Source organism: Hippocampus guttulatus, chromosome 2 (genome assembly GCF_054856545.1).
Source record: "Hippocampus guttulatus isolate MCC_2025c chromosome 2, RoL_Hgut_1.0, whole genome shotgun sequence".
NCBI classification, from domain to species: Eukaryota; Metazoa; Chordata; class Actinopteri; order Syngnathiformes; family Syngnathidae; genus Hippocampus; species Hippocampus guttulatus.
In genome coordinates, this window is record NC_141262.1 from 16,007,841 (window position 1) to 16,026,095 (window position 18,255).

The 18,255-nt window shown below is 41.0% G+C and overlaps 1 long non-coding RNA gene across 1 annotated transcript; it reads right to left on the reverse strand.

Moving 5' to 3' along the window:
* Positions 1-4,915: 4,915 nt before the first annotated feature.
* On the reverse strand, positions 4,916-18,219 carry LOC147208665 (uncharacterized). The gene is made up of 5 exons (XR_015104131.1): positions 18,076-18,219; positions 14,884-15,014; positions 14,678-14,771; positions 11,646-11,750; positions 4,916-5,255 (listed from the first exon to the last, which is right to left on the reverse strand). It is a non-coding gene; the product is annotated as an uncharacterized LOC147208665 (long non-coding RNA).
* Between the last annotated feature and the right edge of the window lie 36 nt (positions 18,220-18,255).

Sequence of the window (18,255 nt, forward strand, 5' to 3'; positions counted from 1 at the left end):
TGTGTGTTTTCCCCTTTGCTTTTCTCCAAGTGCTCTGGCTTCCTCCACGTTCCATAAGCATGCAGGTTAGCTTCATTGAAGTCTTTAAACTGTCCTTGGGTGTGAATGTGAGTGTGAATGCTTATTTATTTATTTTTTGTCGATATGTGCTCTGCGATTGCATTTTTGGAATGTGTGAGGACAGTTGAGATTTTATCAAAAACCTTGAGAACTGTGTGGCAGACACGCGAATCACAGCACCATTGTGCTTTTGCCTCCACTAAGGCGATATACAGTGTGATAGCCACATACTGTGTTTTATAACCTGTTGACATGTTTATACAAACACTGCATGGGCTGATTTTCATCTGACTTGTTGGCGATGGATGTTTCCAGTGTTTCAGGTAACTGCTGTAGGTGTATTCCAAGTCGAACTTCCTGATGTCAGTATGGCTGTAAATATGTTCCTATCTTTGCTATTCTGTTGATAAACTGACCATGTGCTCAATAGCGATTTGCCTAATCACACCTCAGTCCAGTTATCAGATTAATAACGCCAATTTTTCTTTCCTACCGCAAAGATTTACGGTCCTGATGGCACCTACCAACCCTTTAAAGATCTTAAAGAAGTTTGAATTCCCCTGGCTCTTATTTGAAAGGTCAGGCCTCACATGCTGAAGGAAGAGCGCAGAACGTTCTGTTTCATATTATCCATCCTACCTCAGTCAGAGTTTGATCTGCCGGTGTTACTCAATTTAAGGGTTGGGTATATTGTAAAGGTATTTCTCAGTTTGGCACATCTCCTTTGACTGACAGACGGAGCATTGAGCCAATCTCAATGCAAGTTTTATTCTTTATTACCGTCCTTTTCTAAACAGTTTCATTTGTCTCGTCACACACTTTGTCAAACTATCCAAGTGTAGTCACTCCTGCAGAACAACATGTTGAAAAGCAAATGGGATGCGTCATCAGACAATATGTGCAGGCTTGATGTGCTTCAGTCATAACACCTGCGTAAAGATAGACATCTTTACCAGCAACCCCACTTTTATGGCTCATTTATGCGGCAACAAACTTGAGATCCACAGTGATCAAGCCATGCAACAGGCTTGTAATAAATGGAATGGTGAGGCATTTTGATAACTGTGATTGATTGGCATTTAAGGTTTCTGACCTGCTCTCCTTATTCTTTTGTCACTTGTGTTTAAAATGTTCATGACCGTCTTTGATAGTTATACTGTGGTTTTTAACAGACGGAAGATTAGTATTGACCTACCGTGTAATATTAGCCACTCTCATCGCCACTGAATGTGGAAGAGAATGATTATTGGTGTTGTTGAAGTCAACTTTCACTTCACTTTTGTTTACAAGGGCAACTTTCATTTGCTTCTTAATTTGTCAGGAATGCATGTTTGTCATGCAAGTTATTCATATTAGTATTCAGCAGAGTAATGCACTTTAGTGGCGAGCACGTCACATCATATAGCAATGATCATCGCCTACTTTCGTGCAGCCTATAAAATGTGTCAATGCAAGGTTATTGGCAGTGTTATCAATGCCATTATGTCCGCCATGTGTGTTTACGACACTCTCCTCTTATCTTCTCCTTTATTGGCCATTGGAATGCATGGGCAGCAATACACAGAGTGCATGGCTGTCGGCATTAACTTGGTTTTCACTTTTTGTTTCCTGGTTCTGTATTCGCGCTTGTTTGATATGTACACTGTATCTATGAAGCTATTTGATCAGTTATACCTTAAGAAAATGTTATTCATATACAGGTGCTATACCATGTGCACCCATCCATCATCTGATCCGCTTACCCTCACAAGGGTCGCGGGGGTGCTGGAGCCTATCCCAGCTGTTTTCGAAGAGTAGGCGGAGTTTACGCTGAACTGGTTGCCATCCAATTGCACGGCATATATAGACAAACAACCATTCGTGCTCACAATCATACCTTGGGATAATTTAGGACATTCAATCAACCAACCATGCATGTTTTTGGCATGTGGGAGGAAACAAGAGGACTTCAATAAAAACTATTTTTCACACAATGAGTAGCCCCTCACACATACAGTACATGTTGATGATTCTCCAAAAGAACGTAACACAACTAATTATGAAATTAAAATAATTTCATTTTGTCTTCTTAATTTCAACATTTAATTCTCAGGCATTGTCTTCCTTTAACTCAAATTATAGAAGCAATACAGTCCCCTCCAAAAGTATTGGAATGGCAAGGTCAATTCATTTGTTTTTGTTGTATACTGAAGACACTTAGGTTTTCAATCAAATGATGACTATCCCACAAAAGTTCAGAATTCCAGCTATTATTTCATGCTATTTACCTCTACAAGTGTGAAACAACTCGGGGACAGAGCACATTTTATTTGAAGCCACCCACTTTTCGACTGGTGGAAAATTCGCATCCTTGTATCAATGTACTAATTTGTACATTCAAGACTCTCTGTTATGATTAGGCACTTTACAACCATTACTATAAGAGGCAAACCTTTCTCACTTCAAGTTGTTCATTTGTCACTCCAAGCTGTTGTTCCAAACAAAATTATCATGGCAAACATGGCAACTGATTTAACATCAAACGTCCGCTAACTAAATGCCATCATACAGTACATGGCAGGCACACTTACCAAAATGAGCACAGATTTTTTGTTAAATAACAATACAAATCTCCAGACAACACACATAGAGGGCATGGTGTTGTATATTTATCTTCTTATTTGATAACTATTAAGGAGGACACAGGAAACAAAATCACGTCTGCGTTTAAATGTGAAGCTCTCTCCCACCACTGAATTGTGTGTGCCTTGTATTATTATTACCGATTTGTCTTACTGTTTATTGTGCATGTTAAATTGCTCCATGTACAGCACTTTGTATGCAGCGATGGCTGTTTGAAAGTGCTCTATAAATACTGTTGACTTGACTTGACTTGACTTGTAAAAAGAGGTGGCCTGATTTCTTCTTAGTTCTTTTTTTCTTTTGGGTGGGTGTCAAATTGCTGGTTTGTAATGATTTCGGGAAGACTAAAAAAAACAAAACTTTCTCCCCGACACAAACTGCTCCAAAAGAACGATGAGACCCATGCATTTTTGTTTTCTCATTAAAATATGTGACAGTGACTTAATCATAGCGACTGCTGTAAACACTCTGGTAGAGCAATCGGGTTGTGTGTCTTACCTAAAGTGTGTGGTTATATATTCGTACAAGCTTTAACTTCAGTGAAGGATTTCATTAACTTGTTAGTTGTTGAATAACAATGGATCAGCAAAGTTGCATGATGTAAGCGAAGCGGTCAGTGTAGGCGAATAGGGTTTTAAGGTTTCCACCCGAGCAAGCACCTTTCGCTCAGTGGGTGAGGTGAGCCAGTGAAGCATCAGCTCTCCCAACTCTGCTCTCTCCTCTGTTGCTTTTGCTAAGTGCCAGTGTTGGGATTCGGGGCTTTTAATCCTGCTGTTAAACGTTGCGGCTTTGTCAGAGGGAGAAAAGGACCGGATTGATCTGGGAACAAAGCGTTGCTTTCGAGAATGAGGGAGTCGTTTGAACCCAGCAATGTCGAGACTTGTCCCACTGGCCACCCCCTGATCACTGCGGACATTATGAAGCCTGAGAATGGCATTGGATTACATCTCTGGGACTGCCACTCTGTATGAAGTGTTTCTGTGGAATTCTCTGTATTGTCTAACAACATCTACTTGAGCTCAGAGGTTGAGCTGGCGGGAGGGAAGGGGGGGGGGGGGACGTTCCCTAAGAGTGAAGGTGTGTGGTATTGGTGAGACCTGGCTGGAATCTTAAAGGTTTTCTTTTTTTTTCTTCAACCCATTTAAGCTTAAAAGGCTTTGAAGTCAAAAATATCTTGTCATTATAGGGCCGTACCTGCCAAACTGAGAGCGCTTGATGAGAAGTTGGAGCACCTTGGTGTGCCAAAGTCTCGGATGAAACTTTGGCATGTGCATACAGTATGTTCCTATGACTTTCATGTCAACCAAAAAGCGGGTGTGTCCCACTCTCGGATTGTGGATGCAAAGCTAAATTAAAAAAAAAAAGCTTAATTGGTTCCCATTTTTAATTCAAGTGTTCAATTTCCTAAATGTCTCCCTGCAGCAAATCACAAACCAGATTTTTTTCCCCCCACCCATGACACTCAGAGCAGTCACCCAGAACTATCTTTGCACAATTCTCTATCTTCCCGAGGAAACAAAAGCTTGGGAATGCTTTCAGAGGCAGAGAGGACAAGCCTCCCAAGATGGCTCGTGACACTTACTCTTCCCATCTCCGTGTCACATAACAAAGGGAGCTGAAGGACACGGCACAAAACCTGAATCGGCCATTCTCAATCAGTGACAGATCACTTGAGAATGTATTACACCTTGTTACCCAAACACGATCAGAAGCCGTAGGCCTTAAATTTGTTTGGGTTTGCCTCGAGATAGGTCAGCTCAGTTCAGTAAAGCTTGTGTTTGTGTGAGGGGAACACCAAGCATGAAGTCAAAAGGCACCTTTTAAGATGTTATCAGTCAGCGTGAGAAGATTACTCTTGTCTGAAGGCGTGCTGTCTTTCTTTGGATGGCTTATTCATCTGGGATGCGTGACTTTGAACATTTGTAAACACCTTAAGCAAACTAAGTGATGCTATTTGATGCCACATTTCGGGCCAAAATGGAACATCTTGTTTTTTGTTTCTTGACTAATTGTTCAGGCTGTTCTTGCTGTCATCCGCTGAGAGAGTACGTCTTTCCCAACAAGTCAGTGCAATGTTGACTCAGGTTTTGTTTCATTCCTTTTTTTTTTTTTTTTAATTATTGTTTTTGGGAATGCAAAGCCGACAGGCCCATGCAGGCTTCAGAATTATTTTATTTATTTTATTTAAGTAATGACATTTTTGAGAATTTCATTCTGTAAAAGCTGGAAAATTTTCAAATTGGTGGCCATGCCCGGAACATCTCACCAGGTAGGCATCCAGGAGGCATCCTAAACAGGTGCCCTAGCCACTTCATCTGGCTCCTCTCAACATGGAGGAGAAGCAGCTCTGAGTCCCTCCCAGATAACCGAGTTTCTCACCTTATCTCTAAGGGAGAGACCCGATACCCTGGGAGGAAACTCCTTTTGGCCTCTTGTATCCGGGATCTTGTTCTTTCGGTCACAAGTGGTGGGTCGTGACCATAGATGAGGGTGGGGACATAGATCGTCCTGTAAATTGAGAGCTTCGCTTTCTGGCTCAGCTTATTCTTCACCACGACAGACCAATACAAAGTCTGCAAGACATAAAATGATGAAACAATAAACTGAATAGTAATACAACATACAAAGTCTCCTCACCTGCTTTCTCCGTCTCACTCTCTCTGTACCATCAACCAACAGGCAGATAATTAAGCAATGTGTTTTATATCTAATAAGACATATAAAACTAATACATTAATCCACTTCGCATCATTCTAGGATGGACCATTTGCTCTAACTCTGACCTAAACCTGGTTCGTGTTATCGTCAGTAAATTTTGCTGGTCTGTCATTCATCATCTGTCAATAATCAGGCCACCCGTCCGTCATCATCAGTCCATTATTATTTCAAGCTGACCAAATCTATCATTGTCAGTCCATCACTCGATTAGTGTTATTTTCCCCACGCTTCATCATCACTAAATTACCGCAACAGGGATTGTTTTAATGCTTTATTAAACAATTTATTACAGCTCATCACCACTATTTTGAGACAGTCAGATCTTCTTCTTCGCCGGCGGCGCATCTGCGACAACAATGTACTTACATGGTGCGGTGAAATAAAAACAATGTGGGACAATATCATTGCGGTCTGTCATTTCTTTCTCAGAGCATTGAATCAATTGCAACTGGATTGCTGAGGTTGTCTTAGAAGATGTTTAGCCTCTCACCGGAAAATATTTAATCAGTTCGTGCAACAAAGCTTGGTTCGGAATGACCAGCCTGAATTGACTATTTATGCTCTGCGTTGGAAGCATGCTCCACCATCATAATTGGTGCCATTCATTTCGGATGCAAAACAACCATCATTAAGATGTCGTGCAGGGACAAGTCATTGGGTGAAACTCCCTCATCAATATTCCATTCAGTTGTGAAAAGGCAGTGGAACTACCTCTGCAATCAAGAGGGACTTTGTTTTGTCATTGTGGTCGGGGTAAAATTATTGAGCCTCTGAAGTCCCTATCCTACTGAGTGGTGAACATTTGCGACTTCTTGGCGAAGACGGCAAAATGCGTGTGCACGTCAGGGTTCGTTCAAGGTCGCAAGTGCTCACCAAACCTTCACCAGATGTCACCAACAGCTTTCCTGTTTTTTTTTTTCTTGTCGCAACATGTTCAAAATTCACTTGCGACAAGAAAAGTACAGGCAAACGTCTGACGAACATGTGGGGACCGTTTGGCGAACATTTGCGACCTTGAACGAACCCTCACAAATCATTCGCACGAAACATTCCCTGCCTTCGAAAACATTCACAAATGTTCGCCGGTCTGTGGGATAGGGGCTTTAGAAAGGGATGAAAGGATGGCATTGTATGTGTGTGTGTGGGGGGGGGGGGGCTAGGTGCTTCAGCACCTCAAAAATGAACTAGACATGCCTATGGATAATACTTGATCAGAATGTTAATATGTTTCTCCACCATCCATTGCTTTGGTCAGAATGAACAAATGATGACTCACTAACTGAATGAATGAAGCTTTTGAATTGACATTTGCACCATTTAAAGTATGAAATTGTCCAAACAGGGTGAAACTTGTCTGAGGCTTTTATCTCCTGCACTACATGCAGGTGGATGTAAACATGCATAGCTGTATAGAGAGATAAGAGCTTCGCTTTGAGGTTTTATCACTCACACACAGAATAAGGTAGCTTTGCTGGGCCAAACCTTCGCATCTCTGGAAGGTCTTAGATTAAACTGAAGCCCGCACAACCATCAAAAAGATCATTAAAATGGGTGCTCCGGTTTTGAAAAATATCATTACGCTTTGCAGGTAAACAAACATACTTTTCATGTATTCATAACGCTCAGAAATAAGTGGCAGAATTGTTGAAACACCAATTGTATGGACTAGACGGCGATGACAAAAACAAAAACAAAAAACAATTGAATCTTCCAATTTCTAAAATACTAAATGAATTCTGTCTGGAATTTCTCTTAATGCCCTTTTTCTTTCATGAACCTTTCCTTTTTTTTTCTTTTACAGCATACCTCTCAAGTCAACATGGATCATTGCCACACAGCATATGCATTGTTATTTTTTGTATGTCTTCGTTGTTCTGTTTTAAAAAATGCATATACAGTATATTCCAAGAGCTGATTTGTTTTTCTTCATGTGAGATTGCTGCACTGAAATCATCATTATGTCAAGTGCAATTATCTTATCTTATTGTTCTCGTCTTTGTGCATGTAAGCGTGTGTGGTACTGCCGTGCGCATGATTTATGTACTTGTCAAGATTGGCCGAGAGGCTGTACTTCAAAAACCTCTTAACTGAAGATTGACACCGTTTCTGTCCAGACCCACATGTTTTATTTTTACAGTTTCTTGCGAAGTGGTATTTGGGCTCAGGTTACCTTTTGTGATGGGTTTGACCATGACGATACCAGTCAGAAAAGAAGATGTGTCACTGTGGAAAGCACTCCCTCTCCCTCTCTCTTGCTTTCTCTCACACACACACACCCACGCATGCACACACACTCGTGCACACACACACATACACACACACCTCCTGATAGACAGATCCATCCTTTCAGAACTCGGCCTAAAGACTTGAACCGTAGGTGTGTCTTTTTTGTTTTGATTCCCTCTGTATTACCGCTGGTATCTTTCCAGCTCAAGTTCAAAAAGTGAAATGCTTGCAAAACACGTAACAGACATGTCTTCAGGCCTGCGGTTGGGCTTTCCCCGGTGTGTTCTAATTACAAGTGTATGAGGATCTTTTCATGGGCTGAGATGGCAACAGCGAGGTGCATTCAAGAGTTCTTCCGTAATTAGCTCAGGGATCATGTTGTAAATCTCCTTCTCTGGTGAAAAGGAGCGACGCACAGAGGAAGTGGTATTTTATCAGCGTTCTCACATCCGTCCGTAGTCCAGCAACATGTAAAAAATGAAAATTAATGACTTGGTTTGCTGATGTTGAGTGATGTTACTGTGATCATTTAATACACATAACACCAATTAAAAGAAATTGTCTGTTGTATGTCAGCAATGTGTAGTTAAAGTGGTTCAACATCCACGGTGAAAGCACTAGCACCTGTGTAAACTGTGGCAATAATCACCATTGTGCAATCCCAGATCAGCAGTATGGCATTGCGACCACCATGCTGCTTTAAAGGGGAAAAAAACATTTGCAATATGTTCTATGCAGCCCCACGACTCTAAACACGGCATTCTGATTCATATTGCGTATGTGGAATATGAGTTAAGCAGTAAAATGTACCCGTTTTTGTCCATCTCGAGGGCGGCCATTTGGCCACTCGCTGTCAACTGAACATTACATCACAGTTGCTCAGAGCTCAGGTAATGAATGACCAATCATGGCCCTGCTTCAGAAAACAGGTGAGCCATGACTGGTTGTCTCCTGAGCCCTGATCCACTGTGATGTCATTTTCAGCCAACAGAAAGTGGCAAAATGGCTGCCCCTTTAGACTACCGAATGCTAAAAACAGCTGGATTTTACTGCTTAATTCATATTCCACAAAAGCAATACAATTAAAAATGCAGGAGTTAGACTAGTGAAGGCCCATAGAACATATTATTGTCAGGACAATTTTGGGGTTGACTTCCTCTGTAAATGTGAGAGTTCTGAGGCAAACAGCGGATGGAATGGACCTAATAACCTGCATTTACCTTTTAAACAAGCGCCACAACACCCACACACCCATCCTTTCCAGGAATTACCTCTCAGATTTTGACCCTGCGTGCTGCACCCTGTGCATATGATTCATTGGTTCAATGTCCTGTCAAGAGACTGCATGCATGGTTGCAGCCAGTCTCATGTCAGACATGATGGGCCTCTCAGATAAAGTACAGTCCGTCAAGCCTGTCATACTCCCTTTTGGTCTGTTTGAAGATGGAACTCTAAATTCAAACTGAATCTGTTTCGGGACTCCTGAATGCCATCATGAAAGCTTTATGAAAGCTTTACAGGCAATGTTTTAAATCCATTTTTTTATACATGTGTGTGTGTGTGTGTATATATATATATATATATATATATATATATATATATATATATATATACTGTATAGATGGGTGAATTAAATGGTAAAAAGAAAAAAAAAAGACATTACAGTAACTGTACCCTTAGGAGATCATTGACAATAATGGTTCTTTCATGTCTCGTGCAACATGCCCCTTTCCAAAATTTTGTGAAAATTGTTTTTGTTATTAATGTGCAATCTTACGAACTGGAAGTGTCTATTATAAATAAACATAACAAATTTTTCTAGCCAGTTTATCCTTATCAGGGTTGTGAGTGAGCTGGAGCCTATTTTGTCACTGACTTTGCTCAGAGGTGGGCTGCACTCTGGACTGGTCACCATACAATCAGATCATTACTTGTGTTTTAAAAATCAAAACGACTGCTCTAAAAAGGGACATTTTGAATGGATGGAAAATAGTTACGATACAACCTTCCTATGATGTCGCATGTCTGTTTCGTCACTAAATCAGCTGAATCAGGTCTACCTCTTTGCTCTTGTCCTTTGGCTTTTCCCTAATCTAGATCGCATGTGCCAAATTTACAGTATTTTGGCTTCTAAGAGCTGACATTCAATGCCTGTTGCAGGTCTTAAAAAAGAGAGAGCCAGCATGCGGAAGCCCGGAGCATGTGGGATGGCAGCAGTCTTGGTCTGTGTTTTGATCTCACAAAGGTAGCTGCAGCATGCCTTGTTTATTTATTTGCTTAAATGGGAATTCAATACAGTGTTTGACCTTCTTTCTAGTTCTCCTACAAAGTACATATGCTTTGGCGTTCATAGAGTAAAGTGGAAACTTTACTTTTCCTTAAAAATCTACTTCCTTTGAGTACAATAACACTTGTAAAGATGCCAGTAGTATGTGGAAGGACTGTGCTGTACAGCTTGTATTTGTATTGTGCAGGATTAACGACCCCCCTGTTTGGTCACAGGCACAGTGAGATATTAAACATTAACTTTGAGTAATTATTCAATAGCTGGATCTCTGTACAGCTATTAACTAACATCTTTACAGCTTTAGGCATAGTGAAGTCAATGCCAGTGTTAATATTTACCTGGCAGCCAGACCACAATCCAATTGCAATCGATGCAGTGTGAAACAGACCCAGATGATAGTGTCACATCAGTTGTGTATTGGTAAAGTGCACGTGAGAAAACAATCCGGGGGATGTGACGAATGTTATGATGCACAGTTATCGTATTTTCTTTTAGAATATTGACTGAAACATTTTTAGGACAAAGCTTTGATGGTTCACTTTTTTTTGTAGACTTCAGAAGGGCGTGCTTAGTCTGTTGTTTTTCCTGAGGTAAATATGTTCTCACGTGTTAATATCCCCTCAATGACTTGCATACATTGAAACTGTTGTGATTTGCTCGTGACCGGGTTAAGTATTGCTTTGTATGTGCAACTGTGGTGGTGGCCTTTCCTGTCAACAGCCTGGCTCTGTCACCCATGTTCAAGGACGAATTGCAGACAGAACTACTTGAAATGAAGTTCTTCTATTCCAAAGCCTGCTATCGGTCAAGGAACTTTTCACTTATCCCTCTTCGCTATACACCAATGTATGTGATGTCAGCAGATACTTGTGCAACACAGCATACCAGATAAAAAGTTGTACCGTTCTTTTTAGCATTTCAGCGAGCTTTATACAAAAGGGTTTTCTATCAGTTTCTTCTGACTGTAAATTTCAACTATACAATGGATATAAGGTCTACACACCCCTGTTCAAATGGCAGGCTCTTGAGGAAACATTTCCATTTGAACCTTTTTGAGACGGTAAGTAAAAATAAAACACTTCATATGGTTGCAATAGTGTGCACATCCTGTTCTAAATGATCAACGACAAGAAATCTGATCATTTTCATCTCGTTTTTGCTTGGGGTCTAAAATGTCCATCGATTTAAGCCCAGTCTTTACTTAATGAACTACATTTTGGTTTCATCTCCATCAGTCTATGAAAATGAAATTGATTTAGAGCTCATTTCCTTGTCTGTTGAGTAGAATAACCTTTGGCTAATGACAAACTGGCAGGGTTTACTTTCTGGACCTGGATTTAACACCTCTATCAGATAGAATTTGCATTTTGTCCATCAATAGGTTTCATTAAAGAGATGGTTGATCGGGATGAACACTGGCAGTTATATAATAGGTGTGTATGTAAGGATGTATTCACACCTGTACTGTTCGGTCCACTGTAAACGGACCAGGTTTTGTTTCCCATACTGGTTTGGCCCTTTTACGCAGATGTGAATACACACAAATGAATCCTGGTGCAGATCAAGCAACCAAACCGAGACCCACTTTTTGAGGGGGTCCCAGTACACTTACAAACTAACAGGTCTGAATACAACCCACTGCCCATCTGCACCCAAAACAGGATATGTGTGACTTTTTGGGCTGAACAAGCCACCGTGGAAAATATTAGCCCGGACTAAATGCTGATCATACCTGATTTGTCTTCTGTTTAGCCATGTCGCTGGCAGCAAATTGTTGGGTCTAAGCATGCAGAGTCCACGCTCCTGCGGGTTACTGCATGCATTTGCTGACACTGTTCTACAATTGAGAAACATGGCGTTGCGAAATGAATGAGCTGCTCTTGACACTCAAAATTATTTTGAAGCTCTCATAACAGCACAAATATGCAGAGCAGGAATGCGGCATGTAAAAAATTGCATGTTTGTGCTCCCTGTACTGCCCTCGTCATTTCAGTCCAATGAGTGCACCGATTGTCACATGTGGCAATGTGTTTACAGAATATAGTTCACCTGCAAAAACTACAGTGTGAATATGAACTGCATCAAACAAAAACAAAAATAATAAAGTGGACCAAAGGACGTTTCTGGTGCGACTACACTCGAAAAATGTCATTCACCTCCCTGAAAAAGTCAGTTGTGATTTCATGCTTTTTTTTAAATGACTACATTCAACACATCTTAATGACGGCCATTATTTATGGGCGAAGACAGCTTGTTTCAAACATCAGCCTGACGATGTCATTGAAGGAAGGAGACAAGACTGTAATATTGTTTCCTTGCTCACTTTGCCACATTCTGTTGTTACCTACCGTCTGAAAACAGTGACTGATCATGACCAAAATTCATATGCACAGCTTTACTCATGTCCCCTCCATCCTGTGAAAATATACAAGCCATCAGCAGAATATTTTGTATTTTATTGAGATTAAATGTGAGCTCCGAAGAGGAAAAGCCGTTATCACCTCCACAAAATCAAAATATTGTGTCGACCATTTTTATATTTTTACAGGTTGAACTGGACAACTGGACTGGAGAGTAGGGATGTGCGCATGAATTTTGGTGGCGATTGGTTTAGTTTTCAGACATTTAGTGGCAGAAAGTAGTCAGCTGCACATTGCTTATGCAGCCAAAGTTACTGGGGCGAAGCTGGCTTCTGTCTGGCCAGAGATAGACCTCCAAACCGCTATAGGAGTGAAGTACATCCCGGATGGAAAATAGGTCATAAGACGGTATGACATGCGCTCATTGATGTGGCTGCTGAGAGTGCGTCAATGTTGCATAGGCAGCTGATGCAGATGTTGGCTTGGCGAAGTTTCAAAGTTGCACTTTGAAAAATCCGACACATTTATGACCAGGGTTCTAAATTAACTATTTAGATCAGAGTTCATCATATTGGCTGTTGACTCTCTAAAGTTACCAGCTAAAGAGAATTTCCACCAGCCATTTTTTTTTCTTTACCTCTGCCGTTTTTATCCATTTTGAACTACATTCACACTATCTCTGTTCATTTCTCGCATTGGTTGCACCCTAGACTGCAGCATGAAATATCACATTCTTACAGTCAATCGTCGTATTAAACGCCATTATGTAGCATTACGGCACAATATTTATTGGAAATGTAGGAGTCACCGCCAGGGTAAAAATGACTGAGAGCAAAACATAGTGGAGCATAGGGTTGGCCATCATTTGAATTTGAACGATTCTGGTTTCAAACAATTCTCTATTTTGATTATTTTTGGGGTGTCTAAACTATGGCCATTTATTATTTGCGGCTCACAGCAAAGACTATAATAACACTTGACATGGCCCCTGTCATTTGCCTGCATTGTATTACCGTACTTACCTTCTACACTGAGTGGCAAGGCAGGAGAACAGAAGTTTCTTCTTCATCTTCCTTGTTTTAAACCAATCAGTCATCATTCAATAGAGCCACGGGACACACCAAAATGTTGAAAAATCATTCATGTTTCTCGTTCTTACTTAAAAAAAATTTAAAATATGCAGGTACTGTCAAGAAAAATAAATACAATATAGCTTCACAAACCTTTACCCACGCTGATGAATTGGTTAAGTGTTAAATGAAACATGTCAAAGCAGTCAAAAGCACAGCCAGAAATGTTTTAGTCGGGTGCCTGGGATGACACAGTGAATGTGCTTAACATATGATACTTATTTTTTGAGTTTGCATTCAGATATGTTGTACATTTATTCTTTAAATTTTCAATTGGTATTATAAATAAAACATGGCAGAGTATCAAGAGGTCAAAGAATACCGCATCCATGTGAAAATTGAAGAAATATCTCATATCCACATTTTAAATGACTCTCAGCAGGAAGGCGCTGCAAACTAGCGTTTATCACAACGTTCTGTCCTCTTGGTCCGGGATGTCAGTTCAAAACATTGGTCTTGTAGTCACCGATTCAACTTATCCTGCTTGTTGGTCCAACCACCAACAGTGCAACAAGTTCCTAAGCCATGCAAGATATTTTTCAATGCAATGGGGGCGAATGATAGAGTGCAAGTCATTTGATTTTGAATATCTGCTGATACCGAGTCCCGATCAACACCTCTGCAATACAATAGAATGGAGAGGAAAAAGAACCCCACATCCCAATTGTTTCAATTATCTTATTCATTTATTTTGAATGAAGGTATCTTAAGATGAAACCCTTTATATGGCTGTTAATGAGCAGTGGTTCAAATAATGAAAAGAATGAAACAATTTTATCCTTGACTTTAGAAATTTAGAACATTTAAAAATTGAATCTTTTTGAGCTGATACCAATCAGCTGAAAGTCATGTGATCGCCCCGAGTTTTAACCATGTCCACTGGATGCCTCAGAAATGTGCTTGATGTGATTGTGACCAGACTCAATTGCTGGTACAGCGGTGAATCTGGTTTTCCGCGCTATAATTTATGGTGATTTATCTATACACATTTCCATTCAAATGTTGACCCAGAATTAAAGCGCATATTTAGTGTGATGACGTTCCTGGTTAAGTTCGGAGGAAGTGATCGAACAGCATACTGCATGTTCATCTTTACCTGCGTGACAAGACACCAACAAAACACAGCACACTCGAGCAGCATGTTGCTAGATTTCCATTGATAATCAAGTGGGCCTCATCATTAGGCTAAGAGATATTTTATGGCCCACACCTTGTTAAAACAGCAAACCATCACAGAGAAGTCATTACTCCATTTGTTCGGCTGTGTGTGTTACCTGTTTAGAGGGGCCCCCGGTGAGAGAAGGAACTAGTCCCGTGGGATGCTTGAGTGGAGATCAATAGGCCCAATGTTTAAGTCACCAGCCAACCCTGAGATGTTTGGGGATTCATCACTTTTGTTTTTGTTTATTCAAGTATCAGGTTAATCTGCTTTAGAAATGTCTGCAAGAGGCCTGACCTCTTCCCAAAAGCGACAGCTTACCCCCCTTCTCTGTTGATGAGAGCTCTGCGAGTCCATACTGCACGGGGAAAATCCAGCAATGTATGCTTTATCTCTTAGGATGTGTTATCTACCTGGTGGCTTTAAGGTCCCGTTCACACCAAAGGAATCGCCTTGGAATGAAAAGAAGAAGATTATGTTTTGTGTGAACTGGAGCGCTGCCCTTTGTTGACACTTGTAGCTGTCTGCTTTATGTGGCACTTATAATTTGACGATTTGCATTTCACAATGCTCAAGTTTATGTCTTTGCAGGGAATTGTCTTTGAAGACTTCAGATCTTTCTTACAATTTCCCAACAACAACCTGGATGATTGTACCTTAGCTAACTGTTACGCTGGTCAACAGGGCCGGAGTGGGACTGACTTTCAGCTTTGGCGTTTCAGGGCTCAGAGCTGCCCACTTTAGTTCACAACGTTTTAACCGCCAGCAGTGCAACAAAGTCCCAAGCCGTACAAGACATTTTTCAATGAAATGAGGACTAATGACTGCTTAAAAAAGGAGGTGAAAAAAAGATGCAAGTACACCACTCCATGTAACGAAGCTATATCAAATAGGAAAATTTTAGCTGAGGTCTCTTAAGGTCATTAATGTCATCTTAATAAAGATGACTTTGACCTGGAAGTCACATTCTCATTTCCCCATGAGAGCCCTCAGAAATAAGGTGGATAAAATGCTGCATCTGAGGAAGGTGGTAGGTGGGACTTTTCAAACTCCTGACAAGGGAAATTGCACGACAAGACAGAAGACATCTTTGAACTGTGAGTTCGAGTTCTGAAGTCGGAAAAAAAAGGACCCAGAGTTCACGGACCTATTTCAATGTGATGTTACTCGATAATGGCAACCCCAGGGAGGGAGACCCAGACCGTTAATGGCAAAACACAACTGACAAGATTCCAAACATATATTTAGCTTTATTTATTTATTATTACGGTACATTAATTTAGTTTGTGATTTGTACTGACTGTGTGAATGAATAAAATGCTTTGAAGATAAGATATTCCTTTATTTATATAAATGGAGGAAATTATGAAGAAGGTTTGCCGGAGCTCAGCTGTGATGAACATGTGTTGTGATGAACCAGAACAACAAACAATTTATTGGAATCAGCCATCTTTGTTGTTTACATTCACCTCAAATGCTTTGAGGATGGAACTTCGACCATCCATCCATTGTCTGAACAGCTTATCCTCACGAGGGTCGTGGGCATGCTGGAGCCTATCCAAGCTGAATTCGGGCAGTAGGCGGGTACACCCTGAACTGGTTGCCAGCCAATCTCAGGGCACACGTAGACAACCATTCACGTTCACAATCACACTTAGTGAGAGTTTAGACCGTTCAGTCAACCTACCATGGAATTTGGGAGGAAACTGGAGTACCCGAAGAAAACTCACTTCTGCACTGCACGGGGAGAATATGCAAACTCCAGACAGGTGGGGACAGAATCAAACCCCTTCTCTCTGCACTGTGAGGCCGACGTGGTAACCAGTGGAAAAATCAGACTTCCCGCCTTCCTCAAATGCAGTATAAAATCTGTGGCCGGCAACCATATCACGTTATCATCCTACAATCCATTGGGCATGTGAAAAACATAGCGGCCGCTATATATGAAATTGTTGGAAACAAGCAAGTATTTTTACAAGAAATTAACAATATGTTTAATAGTAGAGGTCAGCGGTTGTATTTTATGAAAGCAGATTTATCGAATGCTGTTAAAAGAGCAAGATTAAGGCAGGTGACAATGAGATTGGTTTGCTATTGCGATAAATGCAAATACCACTGCAGTTGGCTTGCTGGTTTTCGAAATGATTCGCCTGAGATTTGCTACTAAATCTACATCTACAATATATTCTCATCTGGAAAGGCTGCAGGAAAGACATGAAACCTGGGCTTGGGTAATCTGTAATTACAATCAATAATGGATTTCCAAACCGTGCAAATCTACAAATGGACGTGTATGAAGTGTCAAATGGAGACAACTATACTACCAACCAACGTGGAACATCACCACCATCTACTGGATTAAAATGGATATAAATTGAAATTTACAGCGCCCCAAATAGGCTGAGCACTGAACTTTATATTTGTTGTTGTGACCTTTTTCCCAACGAATATTAGACTCGTTGCTTAGCAATTACTGGAAAGACACTTTTCCAAGAGCTGCTAATTGTTATTGAAAGATGGAATGTAATGAGGAGACTCGTTGCTTAGCAATTACTGGAAAGACACTTTTCCAAGAGCTGCTAATTGTTATTGAAAGATGGAATGTAATGAGGACGGGAGTATTCAACTAAAAATCCCAAGGACCCCTTGTAAACGCAAATTTGTTCAGGGATCCAGGCGTGGCGCTACACCGGGGCGACGGGGTGCTATTGCACCGTGAGAAACTTATTATCAGGAAAGTATCATTACATTATTGTGTCGTATCTCGGGCCAGTGCGGGCAATGCCACACACAAACATTCTCATTTGTGTGCACTTGATTATCACACTCGCTTCCCCATTACTGTTTTTTTTCTTCGGCTGAGCAAATCTACGGCCCCGTTAAAAGGAGCTGTCCCGTCCGCTTGGAGTGTGCCTTTACTTAAAAGAGACACGCCATCTGCCGCTAAAAACACAGCTGATTGGCTGACAATCCTGTGAGTTCAGACAGATTGTCGTTCAGCTGGAGCTCGAAGAAAAATAACAGCTTGTTTTAAACTAATTGTCGCATACACATTTTCATTGGATCGAGGCTGCTTTTTTAAACGTTGAAATGTAATTGCATTCGCTCGACTAAATTTCATTTGAGGAAGAACGTGAGGATGTAATATCGACCGTTGATTTGAAAGGATATTGAAGTCGCTAATGTTAGCTGGTGTTGAATCGCTTATTAAAAGAGGCTAGTTGGCTAGTGTTGTAGTATGTCGCAGTTAGCTTCATGGCAAACTCGGAAATCAGTTTGCGAATGATTACATGAATATTTATGTCATGTTGATTCTAGTTAACAACTTTCACTAACATCGTGTGTTAGCCTCGCGCTATCCGGGTTTAGCACTGCCACTAAGCTACCTCTATCCATTTGTCTCCAAGGTGACAGTGCTTGTGCTTTCGTGCATCAATTTCCGCATGGTATCAGCAAGACGTGTGCCACTATCGATCATTCGAGATCAACCGCGGTTTATCTGGAAGACCTTACCGTGGATGACTGAAGTAATGGTGCTGCGTGGCCGCCGCCGGGCGGGCCGGTGTTAGGAGCCGGGCACACAGCGGAGTAGGTCGATCTGGAGATGCCGGAGCGGGGATGCCGCTTTTTGAACACAATGTTGTGGGTATAGAAGAGTGGATCTACCTCTCTGACTCGGCACTTGGACTAGGG